This window comes from Amblyomma maculatum, chromosome 5, assembly GCF_055883805.1.
Source record: "Amblyomma maculatum isolate TAMU_Amacu chromosome 5, ASM5588380v1, whole genome shotgun sequence".
Taxonomy (NCBI): domain Eukaryota; kingdom Metazoa; phylum Arthropoda; class Arachnida; order Ixodida; family Ixodidae; genus Amblyomma; species Amblyomma maculatum.
Window position 1 is genome coordinate 94,554,668 of NC_139348.1, and position 16,490 is coordinate 94,571,157.

Below are 16,490 nucleotides of genomic sequence, written 5' to 3' on the forward strand. Positions count from 1 at the left end.
GTGTGTATGCTCCCAATTCAGAATGCGAACGTGAATTGTTTTTTGAGTCTATTGAATTGTGGTTGAAGGTCGACAAAATCTTGCTTGTACTTGGCGACTACAACTGTGTGTGCGCAGCTGTGGACCGAGCGGCGAAGTGTAAACCTCGAAGAGACAGAAGCTCCGAGCTGTTGAATGCATTTGTGCATGAGAATGGCCTTGAGGATGTTAGCAGTGTGTGCTCCACTGAAAACCAGCCAGAGTTCACGCACTTTCAGCGAGATAGCCATGCTAGATTGGACAGGGTGTATGCCTCGGTTGATCTTGTTTCCCTATGTACTGCATATGAGGTCAAACCTGTGTCTTTCAGTGATCATTGTCTCGTGAGTGCAGTGTTTGGTAGAAAAGGAAAGAAGTCGCGCTTTAACTGGCACCTATGGAAACTGAATGCCAAACTTCTCGCCGATGAAGAGTTCCTTACGGAAGTTAAGACCGAGTTTGAAAATCGTCTTGCTATGCGACCAGTAAGTTTTGCAGCGGAATGGGACAGCTTCAAAGAGTGGATCAAATCGAAATCCATAGAAAAGAGCAGTAAGGTGCGGCATAAAGAGAAAGAAAAAGAAAAAGAACTGAATGAAGAACTCCAGTGTCTTTTGAGCATGGAAAGTTTTGTGCCAGGGCATTTCGCCAGTAAAATACGAGAGATAAAAAGTGAGTTGGAAACAATCGACAGCGAAAGATACACAGCGGCTGTCATACGTGCAAGGGCTGAAAAACTTTTCGCAGGAGAAGTGCCGACAAAACGAGCACTAGCAGACGAGAAAAGATACACCTGCCAGAAAGAAATTAGCAGTATAAGGTATGCCGGCCATATCACAGAAGATGCTAAAGATATACAGCGTGCGGTAGCAGAGCACTTCGAAGAACTGCTTCGCGCTAAGCTTCAGACTGTAGGCGGCTTTCAAACTGATTTTCTAAGACTGATGCCTGCACTGGATGACGAAAGTAAAGCGCGCCTAGAAACACCGATAACGTTGCACGAGATAGTATCTGCAATAGATGACCTGACACCTTGGAAGGCCCCTGGGCCGGATGGTCTAAGCGTTGCCTTCTTTAAAACTTTTCAGCAGTATGCGGCTCAGTTTATGCTCGATGCAATCACTGAAGCTTATGAACGTAATACTGTTCCATTGTCTTTCTCTACATCGCACATTGTGCTAATACCCAAGACAGATCATCCGGAGAAACGACTGTTGGTGGGGTCATATCGACCGATTAGCCTCACCAATGTTGACTACAAAGTGTACATGAAGGTTTTAGCAAAACGATTGCAAAGCGTGATAAAGAAATTGGTTGGGCCTCATCAAACGTGCGGCATCAAGGGTCGATCCATTGCCACGAATATACATGTCGCAAGAACCGTACTAGAATGTGTTGATGCACTCAGTGGTCAGATAGCCATGATGCAGTTAGATTTGGCGAAAGCCGTTGACCGTGTTTCTCACGAAATTCTTTTTTCCATTTTGGAGCATTCTAACCTTGTTGAAGTCATAGTGAAGGGTGTTAAAATGGCGTATGCGAACTGCACGACCCGTATTATAGTGAATGGGGAACTGACTGACAGCATCGCAGTACGTTCATCGGTAAGGCTGGGCTGCCCGCTCTCACCCTTCTTTTTGCACTGTATTTAGAGCCACTTTGCTTGGCTATCATTGATAGCGATCGCATTTTAGGTTTCAAGCTGCAATCAGCACACGTGAAAATGCTAGCATATGCTGATGACATAGCAGTGTTTTGTGCAACCAGAAAGAGCATCTGTGAAGTCACGGGTGTCGTCCAAACATTTTGTGATCAAACCGGCTGTAAGATCAATTGGGAGAAAAGCTCTGGGTTTTGGCACGGTGATTAGGACGTGACACCTGATTTCTTCTGTAAGCTGCGATGGTCTGCTATCCCGACGCGATATCTAGGCGTGCCTTTAGAATGTTATCAAGATCCCAACGTGCACTGAATGGAAGAAACATCCAGAGCGAAAGAAAAAGCGGATGCGTGGCAAGGAAGGCAACTGTCAATGTTTTCGCGCGCTTCTATATGCAATGTTTTCCTTATTTCGAGGCTGTGGTACCTCATAAATGTGTTGTGTGCCTCACGAACCTCAATTCAGAAAATGCACCGCGTTTTTGCTGTTTTTATTTGGGCATCCACATGGGAAAAAACCGCCCGGACGAATTTGTTTATTTCTGTTAAAAGGGGCGGGCTTGGCCTTGCACATCTGTTGTTGCGTCAGGTGGTTTCGCGATTTATATTCCTCCGTGATCAAAAAGATACCTTTCTAAGAACTGTGATGCAAGTGCGATTGCAGAGGCTGCTCCCTGAATGAATTGTGTCATATGAAAACATGCCTGGTACTGTGACTGGCTACCTGCGCGAGGTTGTTTTTTCGTGCAAGTTGCTGGAAGTGCGGTTTTCTTTTGATTACCTTTACAATGTCCCCCCAAAAAACTGTATAAAGATCTCATTGACGTGATGCTGCCGGTGCCCTTTTACCGGGCATTACACTACGGAGGCCCAGGGCAGGACGTTTTGAAAAGAGTTAAGAAGATGCCCGTGAGGCCATTTGCTAAAACGTTCCTTTTCAAACTTCACTCTAATGCGCTCCCTGTTAAAACCTGGCTGAATGATAAAGGTATCTTCGTCCCTTGGACAACAAATTGCCTGTTGTGCAAAAAACCGGAAACAATTGAACACGTTTTCTTACAGTGTTGGGATGCTGTCTTTCTATGGGACGTCCTCCAAAGGACAATTAAAAAAGAACTTCCATTAACTCCTTACGGTATAAGATTCCTATCAGTGCAGAACGATGATGCACCTTATGATTTAATTATGCTTCTTGGCCTCCATAGTTTGTGGAAAACACGAATGCAGGTGCGTCATGCAGATATAAATACACGATGTGTGCGTGAAAACTTTATTGAAAGTGTTGTGTATATACGCGAAACTTTCATGAGGCAGCAGGATCCGCCCCAATGGCATTGTCTCTTTGATGAGTTAGTGCACTTGAAAAGATTTTAGCCATGTACGCGTTACCTCAAGTGTAGTTGACGTTTTTTTATCATGTGTATTTTTGATTTGTGTTTCACGGCAATAAAGAAAAAAAAAGCTAGCTCAGCTGGTTAGAGCGTCGTGCTAATTATGCGAAGGTCGTAGGTTCGATCCCTGCGCAGGCCACTCTTTTTGTTTTTCTCCTTCCCGGTTTTAACTAAGCATAGAGTTTCGAGCCCCAGAGACATAAAGCGCTAAAGGGCAAACTATAGCGCTTTTCATTTCAGTTCCAAATGTCAGGGATTATATCGAAACAACGGGCAGTTCTGGCCTGCTAGCTCAGTTGGTTAGAGCGTCGTGCTAATAACGCGAAGGTCGTAGGTTCGATCCCTGCGCAGGCCACTCTTTTTGTTTTTCTCCTTCCCGGTTTTAACTAAGCATAGAGTTTCGAGCCCCAGAGACATAAAGCGCTAAAGGGCAAACTATAGCGCTTTTCATTTCAGTTCCAAATGCCAGGGATTATATCGAACCAACGGACAGTTCTGGCCTGCTAGCTCAGTTGGTTAGAGCGTCGTGCTAATAACGCGAAGGTCGTAGGTTCGATCCCTGCGCAGGCCACTCTTTTTGTTTTTCTCCTTCCCGGTTTTAACTAAGCATAGAGTTTCGAGCCCCAGAGACATAAAGCGCTAAAGGGCAAACTATAGCGCTTTTCATTTCAGTTCCAAATGTCAGGGATTATATCGAACCAACGGACAGTTCTGGCCTGCTAGCTCAGTTGGTTAGAGCGTCGTGCTAATAACGCGAAGGTCGTAGGTTCCATCCCTGCGCAGGCCACTCTTTTTGTTTTTCTCCTTCCCGGTTTTAACTAAGCATAGAGTTTCGAGCCCCAGAGACATAAAGCGCTAAAGGGCAAACTATAGCGCTTTTCATTTCAGTTCCAAATGTCAGGGATTATATCGAACCAACGGACAGTTCTGGCCTGCTTGCTCAGTTGGTTAGAGCGTCGTGCTAATAACGCGAAGGTCGTAGGTTCCATCCCTGCGCAGGCCACTCTTTTTGTTTTTCTCCTTCCCGGTTTTGACTAAGCATAGAGTTTCGAACATCAGGCGATAAAGGGCAAATAATAGCGCTTTTCATTTCAGTTCTAAATGTCAGGGATTATATCGAACCATCGGACAGTTCTGGCCTGCTAGCTCAGTCCATGAGAGCGTGCAAGAAGTTGTAAAAGAAGCCACTGCTTTTTGCACTGCAAGTGGAAGTGAAATTAGTTGGGCAAAGTGTTTAGGATTCTGGCACGGAAACTGGCAATACGCGCCTGAACTGTTCTCCAGTATGCAATGGACAATAACGCCAGGCAATTACCTTGGTGTGCCACTAAAGCACTACCGTGAAAGCAAGGAATGTTGGGCCGGTGAAGTTGAGCAAGTGAAAACCCAAACAAACAAATGGGGAGGACATAACTTTTCTATGTTCGCAAGAGCTACCGTTTGCAATATGTTCCTAGTTGCAAAAATTTTTTACATGCTGCAAGTGTTATCTATGTCAAGAATCTCTGTTCAAAAACTGCATAGGGTATTTGCCACGTTTGTGTGGGCTTCAACATGGGAGCGTACCAGTCGATGCAATCTTTTTCATACGGTGCATAACGGTGGACTGGGCTTGTCACATTTATACTTAAAGCAGATTGTAACCAGGTTCTTTTTTTTGCGCGAACAAAGCGATGTTTTTCTTAGAACGGTAATCCAAGTGCGATTGCGTGATTCACTGCCGGAATATGTAGTTTCGACTATGTCTACAGGGACAGTGGCTCTAAGTGCTTTTCTTCGCGAAGTTGTCGCGTCCTTCCAAATAGTGAAGGCGAGATTTTCAAATGAGTATATGTGTACTGTTACGCGAAAAAGGCTGTACCAAGATTTATTGGAAACCTTTTTACCTGTGCCTCTTTATCGCGCTGTATATGCTTTGGGTCCGGAGCGGGACGTGTTGAAGAGAGTGAAAAGAATGCCCATCAGATCGTCCGCTAAATCTTTCTTTTTTCAATTGCATACCGGCACTCTTCCGGTGAAGCCATGGCTGGAAAGCAAAGGCCTTTTCGTGCCTTGGTCTGCTGACTGTTTAATTTGCAAAAAGCTGGAAACCATAGAGCATATTTTCCTTGATTGTCACGATGCGGTCTTTTTGTGGGACGTGCTGCAGCGCACTATTAAAAAGGACTTACCAATAACGCCGTTTGGCATACGCTACCTTCCATGCGCCCAGCCAGGAGAAGTGCCCAGTGATTTATTGATGGTCTTGTGTATGCACAGCATATGGAGAACGCGGATGGATGTTCGGCATGAGCATGTTGTCGTACACCCAGCCCATCAATACTTTGTTGAAAGTGTAATGTACACGCGTGATGTTTTCGGAGGGCAATCCGAACCCCCGGAATGGCTGCCAGTCTTGGACAAGCTCATGTCACCTTATCCATTCTATCACAAGAAACCTGTAAGAAAGTGACTTGTGTTTTTAATTCCATGCGACTTTTCATCGTTCTTTGTAGTTGCCAAGTCGGTAATAAAAAAAAAAAAAAAAAAAAAAAAAAAAGGCCTGCTAGCTCAGTTGGTTAGAGCGTCGTGCTAATAACGCGAAGGTCGTAGGTTCGATCCCTGCGCAGGCCACTCTTTTTGTTTTTCTCCTTCCCGGTTTTAACTAAGCATAGAGTTTCGAGCCCCAGAGACATAAAGCGCTAAAGGGCAAACTATAGCGCTTTTCATTTCAGTTCCAAATGTCAGGGATTATATCGAAACAACGGGCAGTTCTGGCCTGCTAGCTCAGTTGGTTAGAGCGTCGTGCTAATAACGCGAAGGTCGTAGGTTCGATCCCTGCGCAGGCCACTCTTTTTGTTTTTCTCCTTCCCGGTTTTAACTAAGCATAGAGTTTCGAGCCCCAGAGACATAAAGCGCTAAAGGGCAAACTATAGCGCTTTTCATTTCAGTTCCAAATGCCAGGGATTATATCGAACCAACGGACAGTTCTGGCCTGCTAGCTCAGTTGGTTAGAGCGTCGTGCTAATAACGCGAAGGTCGTAGGTTCGATCCCTGCGCAGGCCACTCTTTTTGTTTTTCTCCTTCCCGGTTTTAACTAAGCATAGAGTTTCGAGCCCCAGAGACATAAAGCGCTAAAGGGCAAACTATAGCGCTTTTCATTTCAGTTCCAAATGCCAGGGATTATATCGAACCAACGGACAGTTCTGGCCTGCTAGCTCAGTTGGTTAGAGCGTCGTGCTAATAACGCGGATTTCTACTTCCGGCCACCGGCGTGTACGGACGCAGAATCATGAGCTCCGGCGGAGCGGCGATTGCGGCCCAGGCTGGCCGCGGTAACAGGCTTAACGCAATCGATGATAAGGAATATCAGCTCATTTTGCCGCATCTGCCCACCGGACGTGTTGTTTTCAACACAGTGTTTTTGCACGGAGACGTACGAGTGCGACCCTTAAGGGTTGAAGATTTCCGGGACGCCCTGGCCAAGACTGGTACGCTCCCAGACGTGCTGGCCTTGGGGGCTTACCAAATAAACCATGTCTGGGCGGTGACTTTGAGCAGCACTGAAGCAACCAAGCGGCTGGTAGCCTTCAAGGAGCTCCAAGTGAAAGGTCGACGGTGCATCGTCATTGACCCGGAGGACCAACAGGTGAAGCTACGGCTCCACTGGATGTTGCATGGCGTGGCGGATGAGGACATCCGAACTGCTTTTGCGGCTTTCGGTGAGGTGACCGAAGTGACCCGTGAGCGGTGGCGAGTCCAGGGCGTGCACGAAAAGGGCTCCACAACGAGAGCCGTACTCCTGAAGTTGAAGCCCGGGATGAGGATAGAAGACCTGCCTCACCAGATAAGAGTAGCAGGGGAGTTGGCCCTTGTTGTGGTGCCTGGGCGGCCAATGCAGTGCCTGCGCTGCCGCGGGACCGGTCATGTGCGCCGGGAATGTAAAATTCCGCGGTGTTCGACATGTAAGCGTTTTGGCCACTCCGAGGAAGATTGCGTACGAACGTATGCAGTGGCCACTGCACCGACAGCGAGGGCGGACATGACGGAGCACCAAATGGATGTCGCAGAGACAGAAGAGGCCGCAAAGGGGGTCGGAGAAGCTGAAAAGCTAACAGCAACGACAGGCATGTTAGTGCCCCCGGGGGGCGGTGACGAGATACTCAGTAGGCCAGACAAGGAAGTCACGCTACCGAACAACGGACCGTCAGAGGAAGAAAGTGTGAGCGATGCCGAGAGCTCAAAAACTGAACTTCCGGAGTCTGCGGCCGACAGGAAACCCTCGAAACGAGCAGCGGCCGAGCGACCAACGTCCAAGGCCCTGCGAAGCGTGCCCACGACGAGAGCACAAGTGAGACAAGCCAGGCAGAGGCAGCTAGCAACGACGAGCCGCCGATAAAAACGCCAATAGGGAGGAGGGCGACCTTCAAACCAAGACCGAATGTCTCGGCGGACAGGAGAGCTGCCGAAAAGCCGCCCCTGTCACAAGGTCTGCCAGTCCAACCTCATGGCTCTGGCGCCAACGAAAGCGTCTAGCGCCATGCTAGACGTGAGAGGTAAGCACCATGCTCTTGGCCTCTTTTCACTCTAAGAAAATGGCTTATGAACTGTCACTAAAGATTGCGACCCTTAACGTGAGAGGTCTAGCAGCGAAAAGGAAGCAGAGCCAAGTCCTGCGCCTTTTAAATGAAAATGACATCGATATACTTGGAGTTCAAGAGACAAAAGTCGAGGGTGAACAAGAGACCGAGAGCATGGTGCAACGTTTCACGTCGCGGTTTTACGCAGTTGTCAGCCATGCAGTCGGTACTTCTGCTGGATGCGTCCTGTTTGTGAAGAAGTTGCCGGGTCTTGTAGTGCAGTCGCATGCTTCTTTTCCGTCGGGTCGGGGCGTGGTCCTTGATTTTAGTTTTTGCTCGGCTGAGTGGCGGGCTGTTTGTATATATGCACCTACGATAGTTGATGAGAGGGCTGCTTTCTTTGATTTTGTTGAAGAGTATTTAAACACGGATAAGCAACTTGTCTTACTGGGAGATTTCAATTGTGTGCTGAGCTCCGGTGACAAAACTAGCCTTCGTACATTTAGGGATCGTAGCACAGAGGTACTTTCGCGCTTGATTGACGGGTTTGCACTGGAAGACGTTGCAGAGTGTCTCACGAGCGAGCGACGGGTTCAGTATACGCATTTTCAGGGTGCTAGCCACGCCCGCCTTGACAGAATTTATGTGGCCGCAGAACTGGCTCCAAAATGCCAGGATTATCATGTTTCGGCGGTAACGTACTCAGATCACTGCATGGTTCAGTGTACAATTGGACCAAGAAAGGGAGGTAGCGGTTTTAATTGGGAATTGTGGAAGTTAAATAATAAACTGCTGAATGACGAGCAGTTCACCAGACTAGTAGAAGAAAAAATTGGTAATATTTGTCAGGAGGACACCCACGAACTGGGTCAAGAATGGGAACTGTGTAAGCAACAAATTAAAATCAAAGCTATAGAAAAGGCCAGCTGCATACGGTTTCAAGAAAAACAAAATGAAATGCATTTAAGATCTTTGCTAGATAAATTGTTAGCCCTGGAGTGTAACACGCCAGGGTTATACATGGACGACGTTAGAAAAATAAAACAAAGACTTCAACTGAATGACGAAGACCGTTATCGCGGAGCACTGGTACGTGCGAGAGCGGAAAAATTGGCCATGGATGAGACGCCGACAAAAAGATCGTTGGGAATAGAAAAAGCAAATACAAGGCGAAATCACGTGGCAGAGGTAGATTGGGCAGGACGCACAGAAACCGATAACGAAGGAATCGCGAAAGCTTTCCGGGAGTATTATGAAGAGCTATTTTCGTCCCGAGAGGTTAATTTGGACCGTTTTAAAGAATCCTTTCTTGACGCGATGCCAAAAATTGATGACGAACAAAAAGAAAGACTGGAGCGGCCAATAAGCGAAAAAGAAGTGCAGCAGGCAATAGAAAATTTAAACCCTGGGAAATCACCCGGGCCTGATGGCCTGAGTGCGGCTTTTTATAAAGCGTTCAAGCAACAGCTATCTCCTTTGTTGTGTGCCTTATTTAATGAAGCGTATGAGCTGAAGGCACTGCCTGCGTCTTTCGGATCGTCGCACACAGTACTTATTCCGAAAACTGACCAGCCAGATAAGCTTAGGCAGGTGTCGTGTTACAGGCCCATTGCTCTGACAAACGTTGATTACAAGATTTATATGAAGGTGCTTGCTGGCAGACTACAAACGGTTATATGCGAACTAGTGGGCCCTCACCAAACGTGCGGTATCAAAGGGCGATCCATCTTTCAGAACATTCACAAAGCGAGAAGTGTGCTCGAATGCTGCGATGCAACTCATGCGTGTGTTGCTTTACTGCAGTTGGACTTGGAGAAAGCTTTTGATTGTGTGGCGCATACTCTTCTGTTCAGTATATTAGACCATGTTAATGTCGGCTCTGTTATTCGAGAGGGAGTGGCCTTGGCGTACCGTAGCTGCACTACGAGATTAATTGTCAATAAGTCAGTGGGGGTCCCCATCAACGTACGACGTTCGGTGCGCCATGGTTGCCCCCTCAGCCCTCTTTTGTTCGGCATTTATATTGAAACATTGTGTTTAAGCATCCTACAAAACAATGACATTGATGGTTTTCGACTGCAGGAGTCAGAAGTCAAATTGCTGGCTTACGCAGACGACGTTGCGGTTTTTTGTGTGAACAAGGAGAGTATAAAGAGGACAGTGGATGTGGTAAAACATTTTAGCAAAGTCACAGGGAGTAAAGTTAACTGGGGTAAGTGCCTGGGATTTTGGCACGGTGAATGGCAGCTGACCCCCGAAACTTTCGCTAATGTGTCGTGGGTTACAACGCCTGCAAAGTACTTGGGTGTGCCCTTGGAATTTTACAAGGAAAGCGAGCCATACTGGCTAGAGCAGGTCAAAGAAACCCGCGAAAAAGCAGAGAAATGGAAAAGCGCTCAATTGTCAATATTTGCAAGAGCCGCAGTTTGCAACCTGTTTTTAATTAGTAAGTTATGGTATGTAATGCAAGTGTTGCATTGCTCCCGTGTAAGTGTGCAAAAATTGCATCGAGTTTTTGCAGTGTTTGTTTGGGCCTCGAGTTGGGAGAGGTACAGTCGGACAAATTTGTTCCGGCAGGTGAAGCATGGGGGGCTTGGTCTGGGTCATTTGTTTGTGCGACAGATTGTCAACCGGTTTATGTTTTTTAGGGATGCCAGCGATCCATTCCTGCGCACAGTGTGTCAACAAAGACTTGGTCGAGCGTTGCCTGATTTCGTAGTTTATACTCAATGTATGCCGGGCTCTCTTTTTGGATTCTTTAAGGAAATTGTTGTCAGCGTGAAATTCGTAAGCGCACGTTTTTCGAAAGAGTATTTAAGTAATGTTAACAGGAGAACGTTATACAAGGATGTTTGTGAAATGGTGTTCCCGGTGCCCTTGTACCGAGCTTTATACTATGGAGGCACAGGAAGTAATGTATTAAAACGAGTAAAGAAAATGCAAGTTGCTACGGGAGCTAAAACGTTCTTCTTTATGCTACATACCGGTACTTTGAGTGTAAAATCATTTATGGAGGAAAAGGGTATTTTTCTACCATGGGGGGCCCAATGTCTCATCTGCAAACAGCCAGAGACAATAGATCACGTGTTTTTGCATTGCTGGGAGGGGGTATATTTGTGGGATGTTCTGCAAAGGACAATAAAAAAGCAGTTGCCACTTGATTCCCATGGCATTAGGTATTTACCATTGGATAAACATGATGATATGCCGTTAGACCAGGTTATGTTAATGTACCTCCACAGTATATGGCGCGCACGAATGGCTGGTTATCACTGCGATCCAGATGCACGGCCAGCCCGCATGTATTTCCGCGAAAGTGTGCAGCGATGGCTCGAAGTGCTTAAATTGCAACCATGTGCTCCTGAGTGGCTGTCAAAGCTGGAACCTTTGACGGTGCTCAAGGAATTTTAACATGACAATGCCTGCCCCTCAGTGGGGGTTAGGCAACGCGAACTAGTTTTGTGTACATATATTATTCCTTTGTTCATGTTGTTTTGAGTTCCAGTGCGGTGTATTTGTGTCAAAGTCAGGCAATAAAGAAAAAAAAAAAAAATCTGGCCTGCTAGCTCAGTTGGTTAGAGCGTCGTGCTAATAACGCGAAGGTCGTAGGTTCGATCCCTGCGCAGGCCAATGCTTCTATTTTTATCCCTTCTGGCTTTAACTATAAGCATAGCGTTCGTCATACCCGCAGAGCCACGCTCAACGCTCGCGTTAATGTGCGAGGTAATGTGTTTTTTTTTTGTTGTTGTTTCTATTACGAATGTAAAGGACGATATCGACAAAGGGGACAGTTTGGACTCACGTTTGGCTTTGACTTTACGCTCGGCGCGGGTTTTAGGCGATGTTCTTCTGAAGCTGCCTACGGAGAGAGCTGTGAGCATTTCGTGCGTATTAGTATAAAGCTGCCGCCAATGCGAAAACTGCTAGCTAGAATATATTATTCTCAAGCTTTAACAACCCAGGGAAGGTCATGAAAAATGAAATGGTCTGCCAGGAGTGCATGCTGAATGTTTGGCTTCCTCTTTGCAACTACAGAGCAGGCACAAGGGAATGGAATGGAAAGAAAGCAATACAACTCTCACCGCAAGTAATATTGCCTTCATATGGCACAAAATAGACGTTATTTCTCGCGTTCTTACAGGGGACTATGCAGTTTTAGCAGCATTTTTTCTTGCAAATTACAAACACAAGAAGGGTCTTGAATCCACAATAATTATGTGCGCTTTCTTTATAGGTTATCTCATTTTGTTCTAGGATATTTATTCTATTGTAGTTGCTTTTCCTCGTAATCCTTGACAGGATGGCATATCGAGTGGAACAGATTTGCGAGGAAGGAGCTAGAAAAATAAACTACGTAGCTTTCCATGTTCGACTACCATTTTCTTGGAAGTTTTACCTGCATGGCCAAAGCTATATGCTACCGATACGCATTCAATATACAACGAAAGCTACAAACGCAAGTAGCCAAGTCCAAACAGATGGGGGGTACACGTCAAACGAGCGCAAGGCCACTGTCGCTTGAAAGAGCGATGCTAAGCAGCAACGCACGGGACGGCAGCGTCTTCATTTTATTTTTGCCCCGCTTCACGTCTACGCGCATACAGTCTTGCTGCGCACCGCACCGCCTCCGCACTGCGTGCCCTCAGATGGTCGGCGCGCGCTCGGCAACATGCTAGAAACGTGACCGATCGACGCAGTTTTGCGGACCATTTACACCGCGCGCACGCGGCCCGCGTCAGGGTTGTGGAGTTTCTCTTCTTTGGCGTACACGCGCGCAAGGCCCTTGTTTCTGCCGGACGCCCTCCCACGAGTCACGATTCTCGTGCCGCCCGCACCAGCCATCGTCCCCTGCTCTCCAGCTGAGATCAGCCGCCGGTTACGAGGCGAGCGCCCACGACGTCGGCTTCACGGCTTGGAGGCAGATGGCTGCGCGTCAGTTTTGAGAACAAGACCGACGTTCCTGTCTCCTAAGAGAAGAAAATGATCTCAGGTCGAGGTTGCTATTGCCTGAGAGAAGATATCCCAGCTGTCCCGAGTTTAAACCGACGTATATGCGCCCATTCTGAATGGCCCTTGCGGAAGGTCCTCAGCGTCCTCAGGCATATAAAACATGAGACTCTTCTTCGTAAGTAGTTATGCTATGTTACGGCGCACAAGGAACAAAGGTCACCACACAAGAAAAACACCATTTGCCTCAATTAAAAACTGAATGGCCATCCAGTATTTCAAAGCTTTCACGTCGTCAACTTGAGATAATTTTTTTGTTGATACACAACATCTCTATAAACGTGTCTTCATCAGATTTGCGCATCCATTCTCTTCTTGCACCCACGGAAATGTGGCTGATACGGCGCGGTATCTTTGTGCTGGGGTATTCGGATGCTAAGCCTGATATTGCGTTTTCATTTCTGGCTAAAGCGGCTGCATGCGAAAGGAAGCAGGCAACAATAACACTCGGATACGGAAATTTTAGATAGGAAAGCAATACCAGCTGATGTCAATAAAATCGGGACCCTAATTTAGTACACCCATGGCACAGAGAAATATGTTGACAGATAGCTTTGGTTACTGCCGAACAGCTTTTTCTCGTTGTCTATACAATCGGGACCCTCAGTTAGTATCTGCCATGGCCCAGAGCAACATGTTGACAGCTATCTCCGGTTCCTGCTGAAGAGCTTTTCCTTATTGTCAATATATGCACGCTTCTGTCGGCGCAGAGGTAACACGATCTGCTCTCGTGACCCGTCTTGTTACGGGGTCAGGAACGATGTGAGCCGAAGTGAGCCTAACAACCCCTTGTGAGTGAAACCATTGTTCGGCTCGTGGACCTGTTGCGTGCAGCTTCGTATCAGACACCGGGCGTGCCTATAAGAAGGCGTCTCTCAGGCAGTTCTTGTGGCGAAGCCTGCTCCTGTCAATAAAACCTATCGTGGTCACTCGTCTTCCTAAGAATATTTTCTGGGATGCACGCGGGGTGTCTCATGGCATTCTATTTTTGATCATTATTTAGTGAAAACATTGCCTTTCATTCGATAGGGAGCGCTGTACACATCAATGTACTCTAAGTTCATGAACTCCGAAATGAAAATATAGTAAAAACATTTATTCGCTCAGCAGCCACGTCTCTTAGTAAAATAACACGTTAGTATCATCGCCATATAACACTATATAATTAGTCAAGGGAATGTTAACTATGTCATTGATGTAAATACTAAAACGTAATGGTCCTAATATGGATCGCTGTGGAACTGCATGTTTTAAACATTCATTCAGGATTGAACATCTTGTACTGAAGTATACTCTGGCCGCGACAGAAGATAGCTGTACAACAGATGACATTCAATAATCTTTATTTCATGCAATATAAATCTATGTAATAAATATATTGCTTGATGAAATCAAAGGCTTTTCGAAAGTCCAGAAAAATCCCTACAGTAAACAAACTCTTCTCTACATTGTGAAGTATACTATTCTTAACCCTGAGTTTGCAAATTCCGCTGAATTACATTTTTGAAACCTGAATTGGCATTTCGTGATTACCTCCCGTGAAGAACGAAAACTATTCAAAACGATGTATGTAATACATTCAGCAATCTTCGAGAAAAGCGGAAGAAGCGAAATGGGCACATAATTGATTAGATTAGATTTTCCTCTTTTGTGAAGACAGCAAGTCGGGCGATTTTCATTTTTCTGGAAAACAACCAGCCACGAGCACACAATTACAGATGTGTGTTAAGGGCCGTATTATTAATTCATCAACTGCTTAGATTGGTGTCACTCATATCTCATCGTCACCAGCTGCTAATCTGTTGTTTAAGAAATTGTTAATTGAAATCATCTCCTGCTCTGAAGTAGGGAGAAGAAATGAAGAACCACTGACTGCATACGTAATGTACCTTTCACAGGAGTGCTGTCAAGAGTCATGAAATGTATAGAAGTCATTGCACCTAATTCTAAAAAGTGGTTATTAAATACATCTGCAAGTGTTGCACCTTTCTAAGCCTTTACGTCAAGAATCAGTATGCTGGCATACGGGTTTTGTTTCTGGTAGTTAATTCGCAATACATTTTTATACTTTAATGGAGTCATTTTTATCAAGCCTCGAATTTACGTGCGTAAAATTCTGATTTCGCTTTTTTTTAGATTAGAGCTTAATTTGTTTCTCACTCGTTTAATCTACTATAGCATCAGTGCATCGCGTCTGCGTAAGAACGTGTCAAATAATCTATCCTTCTGTTTAAACGTTTATAAAGTTCGCCAGACAGCCATCGTTTTCTAGCCATCTTGAGCTTAACCACGGGATTATAGAGAAATGCATCATCATAGCACTTCTTCGGGTAAGTGATAAGTACATCTTAGGCTTTAGAAGAATGCATAATGTTGTAGATATCTGCCCATCCTTCCTTGCGTACGATATACAGACTCATGTGCTTGAACCTTCGCGGTATGAATAGATCACATGTAAAGTGCTTCTTTCGCGATATGGTGTCGCATTGGGAAAGCTGCTAATATCAGCCAGTGGTCACTAATGTCAATTCTGAAGACACCAGATAAGTTTCAGTCGTCGAAAAAGCGCTAAAACATAAATCGACTAATGTACTAAACCATAGGGTGACTATAGTAGGGACGTAAATCATATTTTCGCAGCCATTTTCAAGCTAGTATCTGACTTTTTACGGCTAATACGAAAGTAGGTCTATGTTGAAGTCACCAGTAATTACCGCGTGCATTCTTTGTTATTTATAAATTCAAAAATGGTGACCAAAAATTAAACATTTGGAGGACACCTTGGTGCGGTCGGTAAATTGCAACGACAATCACATTATGTGCAATGATTATTACAAATTTAAAGTCTTCCCAGAAATACGTGTAGCTTGAGAGCACATCAAAACGATGTTTGTTTCGCACATATATGGATACGCTCCCGCCTTGTTTGTTTGCATGGTGTACAGATTTGTGCATGTAATATGGAAAGCATATGGCATCTGAATCGTCCGTAAATCAAGTTTTGGGAACAGCCATGAACTCAAATGGGCATTGTAGCACGGATAAACATGCCTCGACATCGTCTCGCTGGTTTCTTAAGCTTCTGCCATTTAAATGAGATACAAAAGACACTTCAGTTTGAATGATTGCCGGTGCACACAAAACTATTGAATGACGTGCCAGTATAGTAAGGCATCTAAACAAGACAAAAAACCCGAGAAACGCATCTTGATTTGATCAATGCTACCCTGCCAATGTCACCTTCCGTTGTGATCTTTTTGGGCACGGGTGATTCGTTTCGGCGCGAATAATTTTCCTCCCCCCTCCCCTCCCCCCCAATACAAATTGATAGTTCTGTTCTTTAGCTTTGTTTTTTGTCAGTAGATGCAGTTGCCGGTTTGTCACGGCAAGGTTTTTCGGAGCCATTTCACAAGGTTTTCTATGCAAACCTGACCAGAACTGCTGATAGTTTTCCTTCTTTCGTAGGCAAGCGATATAGTGCCTCAACGTCATGAGCTTATCCGTCAGATCGTCGTTTTCAGAGTATTTAAATCCATGAATTTCAATGTTGTGTTGTGGCACGCTGCTCTAAGTTATTGATGTCTTGTTTCATTGTGCGGATGTCTGACCTCTCAGATGACCGTCCAAGTATTTCAACCCGTTGCCGCAAGTAAGTAATATCTTTATCATGCTTATCTAGCTGGACATTCAGATTATCATAAGTATAAGATAAATGATTAACGGATACCTCAATGCCCTGTATAGTGTCCTGTAAACTCATCAGTTTGTCGAACTTTGATTCTAGCGCCATCATTAGAGATAGCTTTCAGTTTATCTCTGTTAATTGAGCTGACAGGTCACATTGAGTGACTTGGTG

At 45.5% G+C, this 16,490-nt stretch overlaps 8 non-coding genes across 8 annotated transcripts; all 8 read left to right on the plus strand.

Moving 5' to 3' along the window:
- The first annotated feature begins 3,349 nt into the window (after nt 1-3,349).
- On the plus strand, nt 3,350-3,423 carry TRNAI-AAU (transfer RNA isoleucine (anticodon AAU)). The gene has a single exon. It is a non-coding gene; the product is annotated as a tRNA-Ile (tRNA).
- A 142-nt stretch (nt 3,424-3,565) lies between these two features.
- TRNAI-AAU (transfer RNA isoleucine (anticodon AAU)) lies at nt 3,566-3,639 on the plus strand. Its single transcript has one exon. It is a non-coding gene; the product is annotated as a tRNA-Ile (tRNA).
- Nucleotides 3,640-3,781: 142 nt separating this feature from the next.
- TRNAI-AAU (transfer RNA isoleucine (anticodon AAU)) lies at nt 3,782-3,855 on the plus strand. The gene has a single exon. It is a non-coding gene; the product is annotated as a tRNA-Ile (tRNA).
- A 142-nt stretch (nt 3,856-3,997) lies between these two features.
- Nucleotides 3,998-4,071, plus strand: TRNAI-AAU (transfer RNA isoleucine (anticodon AAU)). The gene has a single exon. It is a non-coding gene; the product is annotated as a tRNA-Ile (tRNA).
- Nucleotides 4,072-5,607: 1,536 nt separating this feature from the next.
- TRNAI-AAU (transfer RNA isoleucine (anticodon AAU)) lies at nt 5,608-5,681 on the plus strand. Its single transcript has one exon. It is a non-coding gene; the product is annotated as a tRNA-Ile (tRNA).
- A 142-nt stretch (nt 5,682-5,823) lies between these two features.
- On the plus strand, nt 5,824-5,897 carry TRNAI-AAU (transfer RNA isoleucine (anticodon AAU)). The gene has a single exon. It is a non-coding gene; the product is annotated as a tRNA-Ile (tRNA).
- Nucleotides 5,898-6,039: 142 nt separating this feature from the next.
- TRNAI-AAU (transfer RNA isoleucine (anticodon AAU)) lies at nt 6,040-6,113 on the plus strand. Its single transcript has one exon. It is a non-coding gene; the product is annotated as a tRNA-Ile (tRNA).
- Nucleotides 6,114-11,183: 5,070 nt separating this feature from the next.
- TRNAI-AAU (transfer RNA isoleucine (anticodon AAU)) lies at nt 11,184-11,257 on the plus strand. The gene has a single exon. It is a non-coding gene; the product is annotated as a tRNA-Ile (tRNA).
- The last annotated feature ends 5,233 nt before the right edge of the window (nt 11,258-16,490 follow it).